The 13,244-nt window shown below is 42.4% G+C and overlaps 1 protein-coding gene across 4 annotated transcripts in view; it reads left to right on the top strand.

Moving 5' to 3' along the window:
• The window catches only part of STAU2 (staufen double-stranded RNA binding protein 2), a 559,013-nt gene that overhangs the window by 339,534 nt on the left and 206,235 nt on the right, over positions 1 to 13,244 (top strand). The gene's annotated exons all lie outside the window — the stretch shown is intronic.

Below are 13,244 nucleotides of genomic sequence, written 5' to 3'. Positions count from 1 at the left end.
CATTCATTTTCTCTGTGTTTTTAGCCATTGAATACAGTTTTGTGTAATCAAATTCTTTCTGGATGTAATCTGTAGATACAGAATTGTGGGGCATGAAACTAGAGTTCAACTACAAAAGCAATATTTATTGTTATCTCTATATTTAGACTTAAAGAAGAATTCCAGGCATGGTATATTGTTACGTAGGTACCTTGGTCCCGCTTAGACCAGTGTAACTTTGTATATACCATACCTGGCAAATGCACCTGGAAGCTGGAATTCACGGAAGAGGGTATCATTACTCCAGCGATCTCCACTGGTTTCCAAGTCCCCTGCTTAGTGCCCAGCCTGGTGCATTTTGTTCACAGGTGGTCGGCCGCTCAGCATGGGCACCTTTCAAAAAATGCTTTGTATTTTTTGAATACATGGAAAGTGTGTTTTGATTGGATGAGGTGGAGAAGCAGGGAAGTGAGATCACATTCTCCACTTTATCTAATCAGAGAGTGCTTTGTATTTATTCAGAAAATGTAAAGGATTCTCTAAATCAGTGGTTCTCAATTCCGGTCCTCGGGACCCACTAACAGGCCAGATTTTAAGTATTACCTTGGGGAGATGCAGACTAGAATACTGCAATCACAGAGCAGCAAATGGGATCACCTGTGATGTAATTTAGTTATCTTGCAAACCTGGCCTGTTGGTGGGTCCCGAGGACCGGAGTTGAGAACCACTGCTCTAAATGGTACCCGTTCTGAGTGGCTGACTTCCTGTATTCACAATGCAGCAGGCAAGCTACTCAGCGCGGGACCCAGGAACAAGTAGAGATCACTGAAGCAGTGGTTTCTACTAAAGTGATTTTCGTCTTCCAGGGCCATCAGCCAACTTACATATGTAAACATATACAATGCATACAATTAATCTTTAACCACTTACCGACCGCAATACATATATATACATTGTGGTTTGCAAGTGGTTTACTGAGATTATGGCTGAAGATGGGAGGGGACGCCGTGCTTCTCTGGCTTACCGTTTCTGCTGGTTTGCCCGAGAAATGATCTGATGGTGCTGCCGAGTGGCCACAGATCCGCTTTGATCACTTTTATGGCCTTGGAGGACCGTTGTAGCCTTGTAATAGGAATAAAAGTGATAAAAAAAAAATTAGAGACAGTGTAAAAATAATAAATAAATAATGATAAAAAAAGCGCCCCCCAACCCTCCTAAGCATACCTAAGTCACGTAAGCATATGTAAACTGTATTTCACACATTGCATGTGCGGTATCGGTGCGTGCAGATGTTGGAGCCACAGCAATCATTCTAGCGCTAGACATCTTCTGTAGCTCTTAGCAGGTAACCTATAAAAGAATTTAAATTTAAATTGTTGCCTATGGAGATTTTTTGAATACCTTAGTTTGTCAAAAAAAAAAAAAAAAACAAAGAGATTTCCAGTCACAACTTACCAACCAGCCAGCGACCAACCGAATTGACCTGTCTAACAGTATGCGTTAAAAACAGGTGTTTGGTTGCACACATTTGCAAATACATGCGTAAGCTGCAGAGCCCGACAAGGCACCCTGTGATCTGCAGTCCCTAATTCTACAATTTAAAGAGTCTCTACAATGAGAGCATGTGTATTTAATGGGATAGATGAAGGAAAGGTGACTAGAGGGAGCCCACCCCTCCTTTTTGCCCACTTTTTGCATTACCCTAGTTTGTCGCCATTCAGATTCTATTCCAAAAAATTGCGTTTGCAAAACCGCTGCACAAATATCGTGTGACATAAAAAATTACAGTGATCACCATTTTATTCCTTAGGGTCTAAATGAAGAAAAAAAAAAGTACAATGTTTGAGGGTTATTGGTAATTTTCTAGCAAAAAATACTGATTTAAACTTCTAAACAAAAAGTCTCTCTTGGTAGGGGTGGCACTGTGGGGGCGGTTTATTTTTTTGATGGTAGCCATGCCGCCATTATTATGGAGGGTACCTGCCCATTTTTAGCATTGCAGGACCATCAGGGTACCCTGCCTGCGCGTCCGCGTCACGGCGGTCGGTCCCCTTTTAGGAGGCTATTTCCTATTGTGCGGATCTCTATTGAGAGGCTCGGAGGGCGACCCCCTTGTTTTTTTGCAGGGTCCAGTAGGTGGTCTATTCGTGAGCCCTTGGTCGGCATCCCCTTTGCGTTATCGCAGTCGGCGGCCCTCCCCTGATTGTTGTGTGTTTCGGGTGACCTTATTATATAGCGTCCCCCACTCTCCCCTGCCTCATCTGTCCATCAGAGTCACGCTACTGGGTTTGCATCCACGCACCCTGAATGCCCAGAAATTGAGGATGTTTCCTCTGCTCCTCTGCCTATGTGTGTACCCGCTCTAGTCCTCTAAAGAGGTGCCACATCCCAAAACAATGATACAAATTTTTGAAGTTCCCCTGGGGGTGGGATTTTTTAGGCACATAAAATTGTTTGATAACAAAGTATAAATCTAAAATAGAGTTTATGTATACAAAGAAATTACAATAAATGATTACAAAAACATTGAGATAAAATGTATAGCAAGTTATGATACATATATGCCCATCAAAAAGACTCAACCATCCAACCCCGATAGTGAATCCGACGCGTTTCGAGGTTAGGGTACCTCTTCTTCAGGGATTATACTGGAGGTTTTTTATGGCTGATTCGTATATGGATATACAGGAAAAACTTGCTACTTTAAAAACAAGGAAGTGTTGACACCCACAGAACGCTGCACATTTTTGGAGAAAGAAGTATGTATTTATATATATGTCCCAGATGAAGAAGGAACAAGAGGGGCAGATGGGCTGTGCGACTCAGAGACAACCAACACAACTGAAGTCCAATGGTGCTTAGCAGGCACAGTGGAGGCAAATCATGTATAGCTGAATAGTCAAAAGTTATTAATAGAGTGTTTTGTGTAGCTTCCTTCTCCCAGTGATAACACTCGGATTCACTATCGGGGTTGGATGGTTGAGTCTTTTTTATGGGCATATATGTATCATAACTTGCTATACATTTTATCTCAATGTTTTTGTAATCATTTATTGTAATTTCTTTGTATACATAATAAACTCTATTTTAGATTTATACTTTGTTATCAAACAATTTTATGTGCCTAAAAAATCCCACCCCCAGAGGAACTTCAAAATTTGTATCTCTGCTCCTCTGCGTATGAAAAGGCACTGGTGGATGCACTGATTGTGTCATTGCATGATATTTTAAACATGGCGTAGATGCTGCTTCGGAGGCGCCGGTCCCTTTTGGCACCACAGGCCCTCCACAGTGGCGGGGGCATTCCCCTTTCCTTTGACTACATTGTCACAAAACAGTGGGGTTGTCCAAAACACACTCTTGTGGTCCCTAAGCATTTTGCTATGCGGTATCCTTATAAAAATTCCCTGCTTAAAAAGTGGATGGTCCTACCTGTAGTGGACTCACCAGTTTCCAGGTTAAATAAGCTACCTTAATTCTGGTTGAGGAGTCCCCGGCCTTTAAAGATCCAGTTGATAGGAGAGCGGAGGCTCTGGTCCGCCATATGTTCACTATGGCTGGTTGGGCACTTAGGTCGGTACCTACTATTGCCCTGGTGTCCCAGTCTCTAACCGAGTGGGCCAAACTACGCCGGGACCTGGACGGGAAACAGCTTCTCCCTGCCTTTGCGAAGCTGACAGATCAGTTGGTCCAGTGGTCACAGTTTATCTTTGATGACTCTTTGGATGTGTCTCCTTTTGATTTCTAGGCTGTCTGTATCAGCAGTGGTCCTTCGGTGTATTATTTAGCTGAAATGCTGGTCTGCGGACCAGACTTCTAAGAAGGCCTTATCTGATCTCCTCTTTTGTAGGGGATCGCCTGTTTGGAACTTCCTTGGATGACATCATTAAGGGTCTCACGGGGGGGAAGAGTACTCTTCTGCAGGCTACCAAGGGCAAGGAGCCCCGTCGTAGATGTGGGCCATGCTTCTCAGCTCATAAGAGGCCTTTTCATCCTTCAGGGTCTCAAGACAAGGGATCAAAGCCCCTCAGGGTCTCCACCGGAGGTTCCAAAAGAACCTGGTCTGGCAAGCCACGAGTGGGCTCTTTCAGACCTGCTGACATGGCTTCCTCTGCATGAAGGGGCGCCCTTCCCCGTATCTGGGGTGAGGGGGACTTCTTCGCTGGTTTCTAGATCCGTCGACCTCCCTGGTACAGGACAAGTAGGTCCACAAAGTCATTCGATCCAGGTACAAAATCGAGTTTCGGTCTTGTCCTCCGGAAAGGTTCTTCCCTTGCGGGTGCGGGTGTATGCCTGCAGGGCCTGCCCCATAGGCCTGGTAAAGATTTTTCCTGCCTAGTGTCCTACCCCTGTAGGGGGCAGCATAACCCAATTGGCAAGAAGAATATGGAGCTGCGTCTGTCAACAAACTTCAGAGAAAAGGATTTTACGGTTAGTCATAAATCCAGTTTTTTGGTGAGATACTCCCATCATCAGCGTGTGCATGTGCAACTGCGGGCTGGGAAATGCCTCACTGCCTATGATTGGCGGTGTGCAGTGACAGCTTCCTGGCGGGATTACTGGTGGGTTGAGACTACGATCCGAACATGCCTGAGCCCATCCCTACTTCTAAAGAGATGAAGACACTGAAATTCAGGGATCAATCTTCCTAGAATAGTTGAATATACAGTCTTTTTTTTTTTTAAGAATAGTATTCTGTTAAAAAAAGTTTGTTAAAATCCTTGCAATGCACATAGATCACACTTCTCTTGATGCAAAAAAAACGTAAACTGCATTTACTTTGCTTCTCCTGTGACCTATCTGTAGCTGACAGGGGTCAGTTTCTTGCTAACAGCTGACAGGGCAGAGCCCCGCCAAGCTCAGGAAAGATCCAGTGTGGCTGAGAGTCTGAAGCCCGCTCTGCCAGCTGTGCCCACCCTTTCCCCAGCCTGGTCACTGTTCTTTACTCAGAAGACTAAGAGCTGAATGATCAGTGGTCAAGTGATTGCTCAGTTCTCTTTCCTGGAATCAGCGTGGCACAGCTGTAATTGCTCAGTTCTCTTTCTTGGAACCAGCGTGGTACAGCTGTGATTGCTCAGTTCTCTTTCTTGGAACCAATGTGGCACAGCTGTGATTGCTCAGTTCTCTTTCTTGGAATCAGCGTAGTACAGCTGCAGCATCACACAAATGCCAAGGCATAGAGGTAAGTATTTATGCTTATTTTTCCATAAGCCTGTACTTCTTTCTTGATGTAGGACAAGAAGATCTCTGCCTGCCTTTCCCAGGGAGATACATGCTTCTCTATAGTTCCCACAAGTCACCTGCACCCCTTTAATGTCTTGTGAAGCAAACAAAATTGAAAGCAGTATTAAACACAAAAAACAACATTTTTTGCCAATATTTCTTCTTACCAATTCTTAGTTGTGTTGGCTGCATTACTTTTTCTTTTTAGGCTCTTTTTCCCTTTATTTTCATGTAATCTTCTCAACAGCCTGTAAGGCCCTGTTCACATTTAGCGATTTGCGATTGCAAGCAGAATTGCTGCGATTCCGCTCGCGATTCCAAATTGCATTGCAATGCTGGCAAAACGCAGCGCGCGGGTTTGTGTGCCATTCATTTTTAATGGCACCTAAAACGTGGTGCATTGATTGTCGCGGCAAATCACATTACACAAAGCTTGTTGGCCAAAAAGAAGCAGGAGTTTTTTTTGGACGACAAGCTTCGCAAGATGCGGATTGCCATGCTATAAATCGTGGGACAACAGCGGCAAAACTGCACTGCGATTTAGGTGCCATTAAAATGAATGACTTGCAAACACTCATGCTGAACTTTTCCACTATGTACAGTAAACCCCCCTCCATTGCGGGGTTACGTTCCGGACCCAGCCGCGAAAAGTGAAAATCCACGAAATAGAAAAACCCTATTAAAATGCATTGTAGGCATGTCACTGTACGTGTAAAAGCATTTTAAGGTCTTTAAACACACTTTTAAAACAATAGAAACTCATTTAAACACATAAAAGATACTGAGAGACATAGCAAGAGCTATGGAAAACACAAAGATATTTCATTTTTAATGATTTATATAGTAAAATAACATTACAAAAAAAAACGCAATATACCGGGACTGCAAAAACTGAACCGCGATGGATCGGGGGTTTACTGTAGTGTGATTTGGAATCATGGGCAGATGTTAACGGGGCCTAACAGACCAAGCTGTCCAGTAAAACTGGCAGTTAGCAAGATTTTATTAACTTATGCAAAACCGTACATAGTTAGGTTGAAAAAAGACATCAGTCCATCCAGTTCAAACCATGGTGTGTGGGTGTGCGTGCGTGCGTGCGTGTGCTGTTAACCATAAATTGTATATCCCTGAATGTTGCGGTCTTTGGGGTGCCCATCTAAAAGTTTTTTGGAATTATCGATGCTCCCTGCTGATACCATTTCTTGTGGAAGAAAATTCCACATCCTCACCGCTCTGACAGTAAAGAACCCCTTACGCAGTTAAAGATTAAACCATTTTTCTTCTAGTTTTAGTGAGTGCCCCCGTGTCTTATTGAATTTCCTTTCTCTGAAAAGTTTGTTCTCTATGCTAAGGTCACCAGTACAGTATATGTACATTGATATCATATCCTCTCTCAAGCGTCTCTTCACCAGAGAGAATAAGTTCAATGCTTGTAGTCTTTCCTCATAGCTGATGTCCTCCATTCCCCTAATTATCTTTGTTGCCCTTCTCTGGACTTTCTCCAGTTCCAGCACATCCTTCCTGAGGACCGGTGCCCAGAACTGTATGGCATTTTCAAGATGTGGCCGGACTAGAGTCTTGTAGAGTGGGAGAATTATTGTTTTATCTCTGGAGTGAATTCCCTTTTTTGTACATGCCAGTATTCTGTTGGCTTTGCTTGGAGCGGCTTGGCATTGCATGCCATTGCCAAGCCTGTTGTCCACTAGGACCCCCAGGTCCTTTTCCATCATAGATTTACCCAGAGGATCACCGCCTAGCGAGTAACTTGCGTTCGTATTTCTTACACCCAAGTGCATTACCTTACATTTTTCAACATTAAACCTCATCTGCCATGTAGTTGCCCACCCTATTATTTTGCTCAGATGTGCTTGTAAGGTTACCACGTCCTGCATAGAAAATATTAATCTGCTTAGCTTAGTATTGTCTGCAAATATGGAGATTGGGCTGGATATCTCATCCTCTGGGTCATTTATGAATAAATTAAACAGGATTGTCACAATGCTGCTTTCCAAAGGTGTCTCCATTGCTCCTCCACGGTGGATCTTCTAGTGAAAATAAGAAAAAAAAAATACTAAAAAAAGAAAATGAATGCAATCACCACAATAAAGGATTAATATGCTGCAACATATTTTTTTTCTGTTTTTAGTTTAGCAAAATATTTGATCTTTATATGGACAAATTGTGCTTAAATTGTTTTCATGTTGATTTTTAGGTAACTTTTATATTAAATGATCTATAGTATTGCTGTTTTATCTTCCCTGTATAATGTTTCTTCACTGTAGTGGACATTGGCAAGGTTTTCAGATTACAGTTACCCAACTTGACATTGGCCTAGCACATTCCAGATGGCTTCAGTTTTCCCTTTATTTGCCTCATTACGTTGGAATGTAAGTAAGTCTTACATAATGTGAGGACCTGCTGTGTCTGAGTCTACTTAATATGCCAGCAGTAAAAACTGCCTGCAGACATGGTGTATGTATGTATTTTGCATTGCATTCAACCAGATCTTGTGAATATAGTCTTGTGTCTGTGACAGCTTTATTTGTCATTGGCAATGTTAAACAAGTAGTTGATTTACTCATACTATTTCTTGCCCACCAAAAAGAAATCCAATCTATTGTCCCTAAAACCTTTTGTAATATACAGTATATCCACACACTCTAGATGGGCAGAATCCATTTAACTAACCCTTAGGATTTTTGGAAATTAGCTTATCTAGTGGAAGCCTGAAATAATAGGACATGTTCTATACCAGTATAGATTTGCCAGTGACCCGCAGATGGACAAATTAATGTAGATTACTGGAATCAGCAGTTCACCCTAAAAATGAACTTTGCACCGTCCGTTAGCTTAAAAAAAAAAAACCTGAAAAAGAATTGTATAAATAATTTTTTTTTCACTTACCTTATTTTTAATGAAAATAAACTTACCTTCCTTCCTCATTGTGCGGCCCCCGACATCACTTCCTCCCTTGCATTGCGTACTGGGAGATGAGCGTCATCAATCCCAGGATAAAATGGGAACGGGCAGCCACTACTCTGATTGCCGATCGCAATCTACAGCGCATGCGCGAGATTGCGATTGGCATTCTGGGTAGCCATGAACCAGGAAGAGGGACGCAGCGGGGGACACAGCGGATTCAGATGCCCACACCGGAGATGGCCGCGCTCTGCAATCAATTTTAAAGGTAAGAATTGATCTTTATTCTATAACTGTAATGTATTGTACTGTGGGGTTAGTGTTAGGGTAATTGGGGATATGTTAGGTTTAGAGGGGTATTTTTAGCTTAAAAATTTATTTTTGCCCGGAACTCCGCTTTAAGGAGTATTTTTTTTAAGTGCTTCAATTGACTACAATAAGGAACTTCCCTGAAAATTACATGTCATCTTTAAAGTGGTTGTAAACTCTTAAATATTCCCAGTGAAGTAACTGGTCTTAGGTTATACACTGAGATTAAACAAATCCTGCTACATAAGTGGTACCTGTTTATCTGCAGAACCCCTTCTCTACAGCCTGCAAAAACATACAGATCAAAGGCATTTTCTCAGCTCCAGAAGGCAGTGGTGGGGATCTGATATCACACAGAATAGAGATGAGAGTTCGATGCAGTCTGAGACCTGAATGGCGGGAATGGACACACGCTCCCTCATAAGGAAACATGGGCAGCTGAGTCTGTCAGTCACCTGCTTTATGTTGGAGGGGGGAGGAGCTGACTCCAGAGATTGCCTGGTGTCCAGTTTAACTAGTAGAAGTGACTTATGCAGATAGCAGAGGAAAAAAGAGACAGCACAGAGAAATTACACTCTTTGGATTGAGCCACGTACACACTATAGAAGGATTGTGCTTTGTTCACTTTTCTTTATAGAGGTTTACAACCATTTTACATTTTAGGGGAATTTATGGATAAAGTTGTCTTCATTTATTAAAGCGGAACTACACTGCATCTGAGCACCACAAACAAAAACGTTATTTAATTTCAATATTCAAAGCAAACTCCTCCATCATTTTCATCTCCAAGATTTAGTTTGCTGAAAAAAAACTTTGAAAAACACTTACTAACATTTCTGACTGCGGCAATCTTAAGTAAGGGCAGATGATTCATGTAGCATTTACTTACTGAAATCCATCCACTCTTAGCTCAGGCATTCAAGCAGGAGGGTGTGCTTAGCTGAGAAAACCCCTCCTCTCCTCCTAATACTCCTGGGATGTATGACATTATTTGCCTAGGCCAGAAACCAGGAAGTCACTGAAGAAATGTGCTCCTGTTTAGCATCACCTGGTTGTGAGACAGAATCAGTAAATTTCCTTCCTTTCCTTGCATTTGTAGCAACTGGCCTCAGATATAAACTTTTACTTATTGTAAAAGAAGAATACAAGAAGAGAAATGTTTAGTTTCCACTTGATATAGAGATTGCAAGGTAAAAATAATATAGAAGGTTAAATAGTTTAGGAGGGGGAAGAGTGATAAATAGCAGTGCTGTATTTCAAATAAGAGGTGTACCCTGAAGGATTGTTACCAGATTTTCACAAATAAATCCAGGGACACTCTTTTATCCATGCTCCCATTTGTAGCCATGCCTACTTACCCACACCTTCCCATTTGTAGCAACACCCCCAGCGTCATACCGGAAATTACCATGCCCACAAAATTATGCTAACATTTTTTTAACTCACCCTGAAATATTCGGTCACAGAATTTTAGAATAAAAGGCAGACATTCAAGGTATTAGGATAAAATGACCTGGGCACCATGCTTAGGGAAATAAGGATAAAATGACGTGGGCACCATGCTTAGGGAAATAAGGATAAAATGACCTAGGCACCATGCTTAGGGAAATAATGCCAAACAACGAATGGTGGGTGTGGTCAAATTGTGGTAACAGCGGCAATGGCTATTCTGCTGTGCTGGTGAATGACTGCTAGTATTTGTGGAGGTCCCAGCAGGTTAAAGGAGATCAGCAACACTTACTATAGTGGTGTCTGTTTTGGAGGTAGTATAGAGTTAACGTTGGGGTGCTATATGCATGCATTCGGCCTATTAATCAAATGAGTACGATGTTGCTAATTTTATAAATGAATGTTTATGTAAAGTGTGATAACGTTTTCTGCTATTACCATTGAAAGATCTTTAATTATCTTTCTTCCTCTTTCTTTTGGTGTCAGTTTCTGGCAGACATTCTTGTGCCTATGCAGTGGCATTTTATATATTTCTTGGAATGTGTATAAAGGTCTCACTCAAATCAGCTTCTTGCTGCTTCCTTTCACATTGTGAGCTGTCAGAAAGTTACAACACTCCAACTGAACGATGACATGGGGGGGGGGGGGGGACATTTACTGAGAAAATACTTCTTCCTTCTAGGGATGGGCTCAGGTGTGTTTGGATCATAGTCCCAACTCACCTGAGCAATCCCACCAGGAAGCCCTCACTGTAAGCTTAACCTTGAGAAAGTCACGTGTGCAGTGACGCAACGCGTCGGAAGGAGCCGGGTGACGTCACTTCCGGTCTACGGCCGAGACCAAGTATCGGAGTTTCCCGCATTGGCGGTTTGTTTTGCTGTGGTTTACTATACTGTAAGTGATTTTATTGCTTTATCTCAATGTGGGGCGGCACAGTGGTGTAGTGGTTAGCACTTTCTCCTAGCAGCAAAAGGGGCGCTGGTTCAAATCCCAACCACGACACTATCTGCCTGGAGTTTGCATGTTCTTCCTGTGCCTGCATGGGTTTCCTCCGGGTACTCCGGTTTCCTCCCACACTCCAAAGACATGCTGGTAGGTTAATTGGATCCTGTATAAAAAATAAAAATTGGCCCTACTATGTATGTAAGAATGTGAGTTAGGGACCTTAGATTGTAAGCTCCTTGAGGGCAGGGACTAATGTGAATGTACAATGTATATGTAAAGCTCTGCGTAAATTGACAGCGCTATATAAAAACCTGAAATAAATAAATAAAAAAATAAAAATAAATGGTTAAACTTACTACACTATAAGACCCCTTTAATAATTGCCCCCTGATGAGCGAGTGCCATAGGAAGAATACCTGATCCACCACATCCCATAAGGAGGCAGCTGGATACCACACCACTGACAGTACTACTTTAAAGGAGTGAGGGACCTGTCCACATCTAAAGCCCCATATTGTGGAGAATACCCTGATGCCTTACCTGGTGATTGTTAACACCAAAACGCTCTTTTGAGTGTTAATGGAGGTGCGCGGCCATTACACTTGATTAAGGACTAGCTGACATTGGCAGCACATTGCCCTCACTTAAAGGAGAATCACAAGAGTCACTGAAGTTTTTGGAGAAAAGTCACAAGATTCACCTTTTGTTCTTATTGTCAGCCCACTGCTGGTTGCACAATGTGTTTGCACATGTACTTTATATGCATATGTCATTTTATTTGCATGATTATATATCTATTTACATAGTTGTTTACTCATCTTTATTAACACTTTGGTGTATTCGGCACATTCACAATTAATTGTCACTGATCTGTTGCCATTTTTTCATATATTTATTTATTACCATCGCTTTATCACTTATTTTATTTAATTTTACTTATTGGATATTAAAATTATTCTTTATTCATTTATCTATTGGGTTATTGGAGTCAGAATTTTACTTATTATTTATTGTATCACATATTCATTCATCCTTTTTTACCACATTTGTGATACCACCTTTTCACGTACACCTCTTATCGAGTGCTTATTACCAACCTCATCCGTTTTTGGTCCACCGTTCATAGAGAGCGAGCGCTGATTCCCCCTTCTGATTAGTTTATTCCAACATGTTAACGACCGCAAACACACCTCCAAGACAACCACTGCCTTGCTAAAGAAGCTGAGGGTAAAGGTGATGGACTCCAGACCTAAACCCTATTATGCGTCTGTGGGGCATCCTCAAACGAAAGGTAGAAGAGCTCAAGTTCTCTAACATCTACCATCTCTGTGATGTCGTCATGGAGAAGTGGAAGAGGACTCCAGTGGCAATCTGTGATGCTCTAATGAACTCCATGCCCAAGAGCGTTAAGGCAGTGCTGGAAAATAATGGTGGCCACACAAAATATTGGCACTTTGGGCCCAATTTGGACATTGTCACTTAGGGGTATACTCACTTTTGTTGCCAGCGGTTTAGACATTTGATGGCTGTGTGTTGTTATTTTGAAGGGACAGCAAATTTACACTTTCATTTCATTTCTTCAGCGTTGTCATGTGAGAAGGTATAATAAAATATTTACAAAAAATGTAAGGGGTGTACTCACTTTTGTGAGATACTGTATATAATAAAAAAAACAGTAAATAATACCTGAGTCATCTAGCTCTCTTCAGCAGCGCCACTGCTTTGGCCCCAAAGCTGGCCTTTGGTTCCCGGTTCCTCAGATCATCTTACACAGTATCTGTCTTTATTCAGGTTTCCTGGCTCTCTCAGCGCTTGAAGTTGCAGCACCCTGCTGCTCGGGATCCCTCTCTGACCTCTTAATAGGGAATCTCTTGACAGACACCCCTGATTCTCAGTCCCCCTGGACTCCTCTAGTCTCATGTCTCTATCATCCAGACTTGGGATCGACCAATGTCGGTTTTTCGTTGCCGATACCGATATTTTGGCCATTGCATATCGGTATCAGCCGATATGGGCCGATATTTTGAACATTTAAAGTCTGTTACTGGCTGGCACCCTGTGGTGGGTGGCTTGCTGGCTGGCACCATTTGATGGCTGGCTTGCGTTCCACCCAGGGTAGCGTGATGACGATATGCGGTCCAAACTGACGCATTTCGTCACATCCGCATAGTGTCATTACGCTACCCTGGGTGGGACGCAAGCCAGAAGTAAGCCCGTTGATTCCGCGAGGAGGACGCGCAGCCCGCACCGCTGCCCAGCAGGGAGTGTTTTATACTTTGCTTTCATGTTCGGAACCCTATGTATGGGTAATAGACTTCATATTTGACTTTATTACACTATTTGGAGCTTTCTTTCCTCTCCTTCCCTACCATACTGGGTTGTTGCACCCCGGAGTCCAGAGGAGCTTTACCAGTCCATAG

The sequence above is a fragment of the Pelophylax lessonae genome, assembly GCF_965119305.1.
Source record: "Pelophylax lessonae genome assembly, chromosome: 5".
Taxonomy (NCBI): Eukaryota; Metazoa; Chordata; class Amphibia; order Anura; family Ranidae; genus Pelophylax; species Pelophylax lessonae.
Note: the sequence above shows the minus strand (reverse complement) of the source record. Positions and strands in the feature narration are given on the sequence as shown.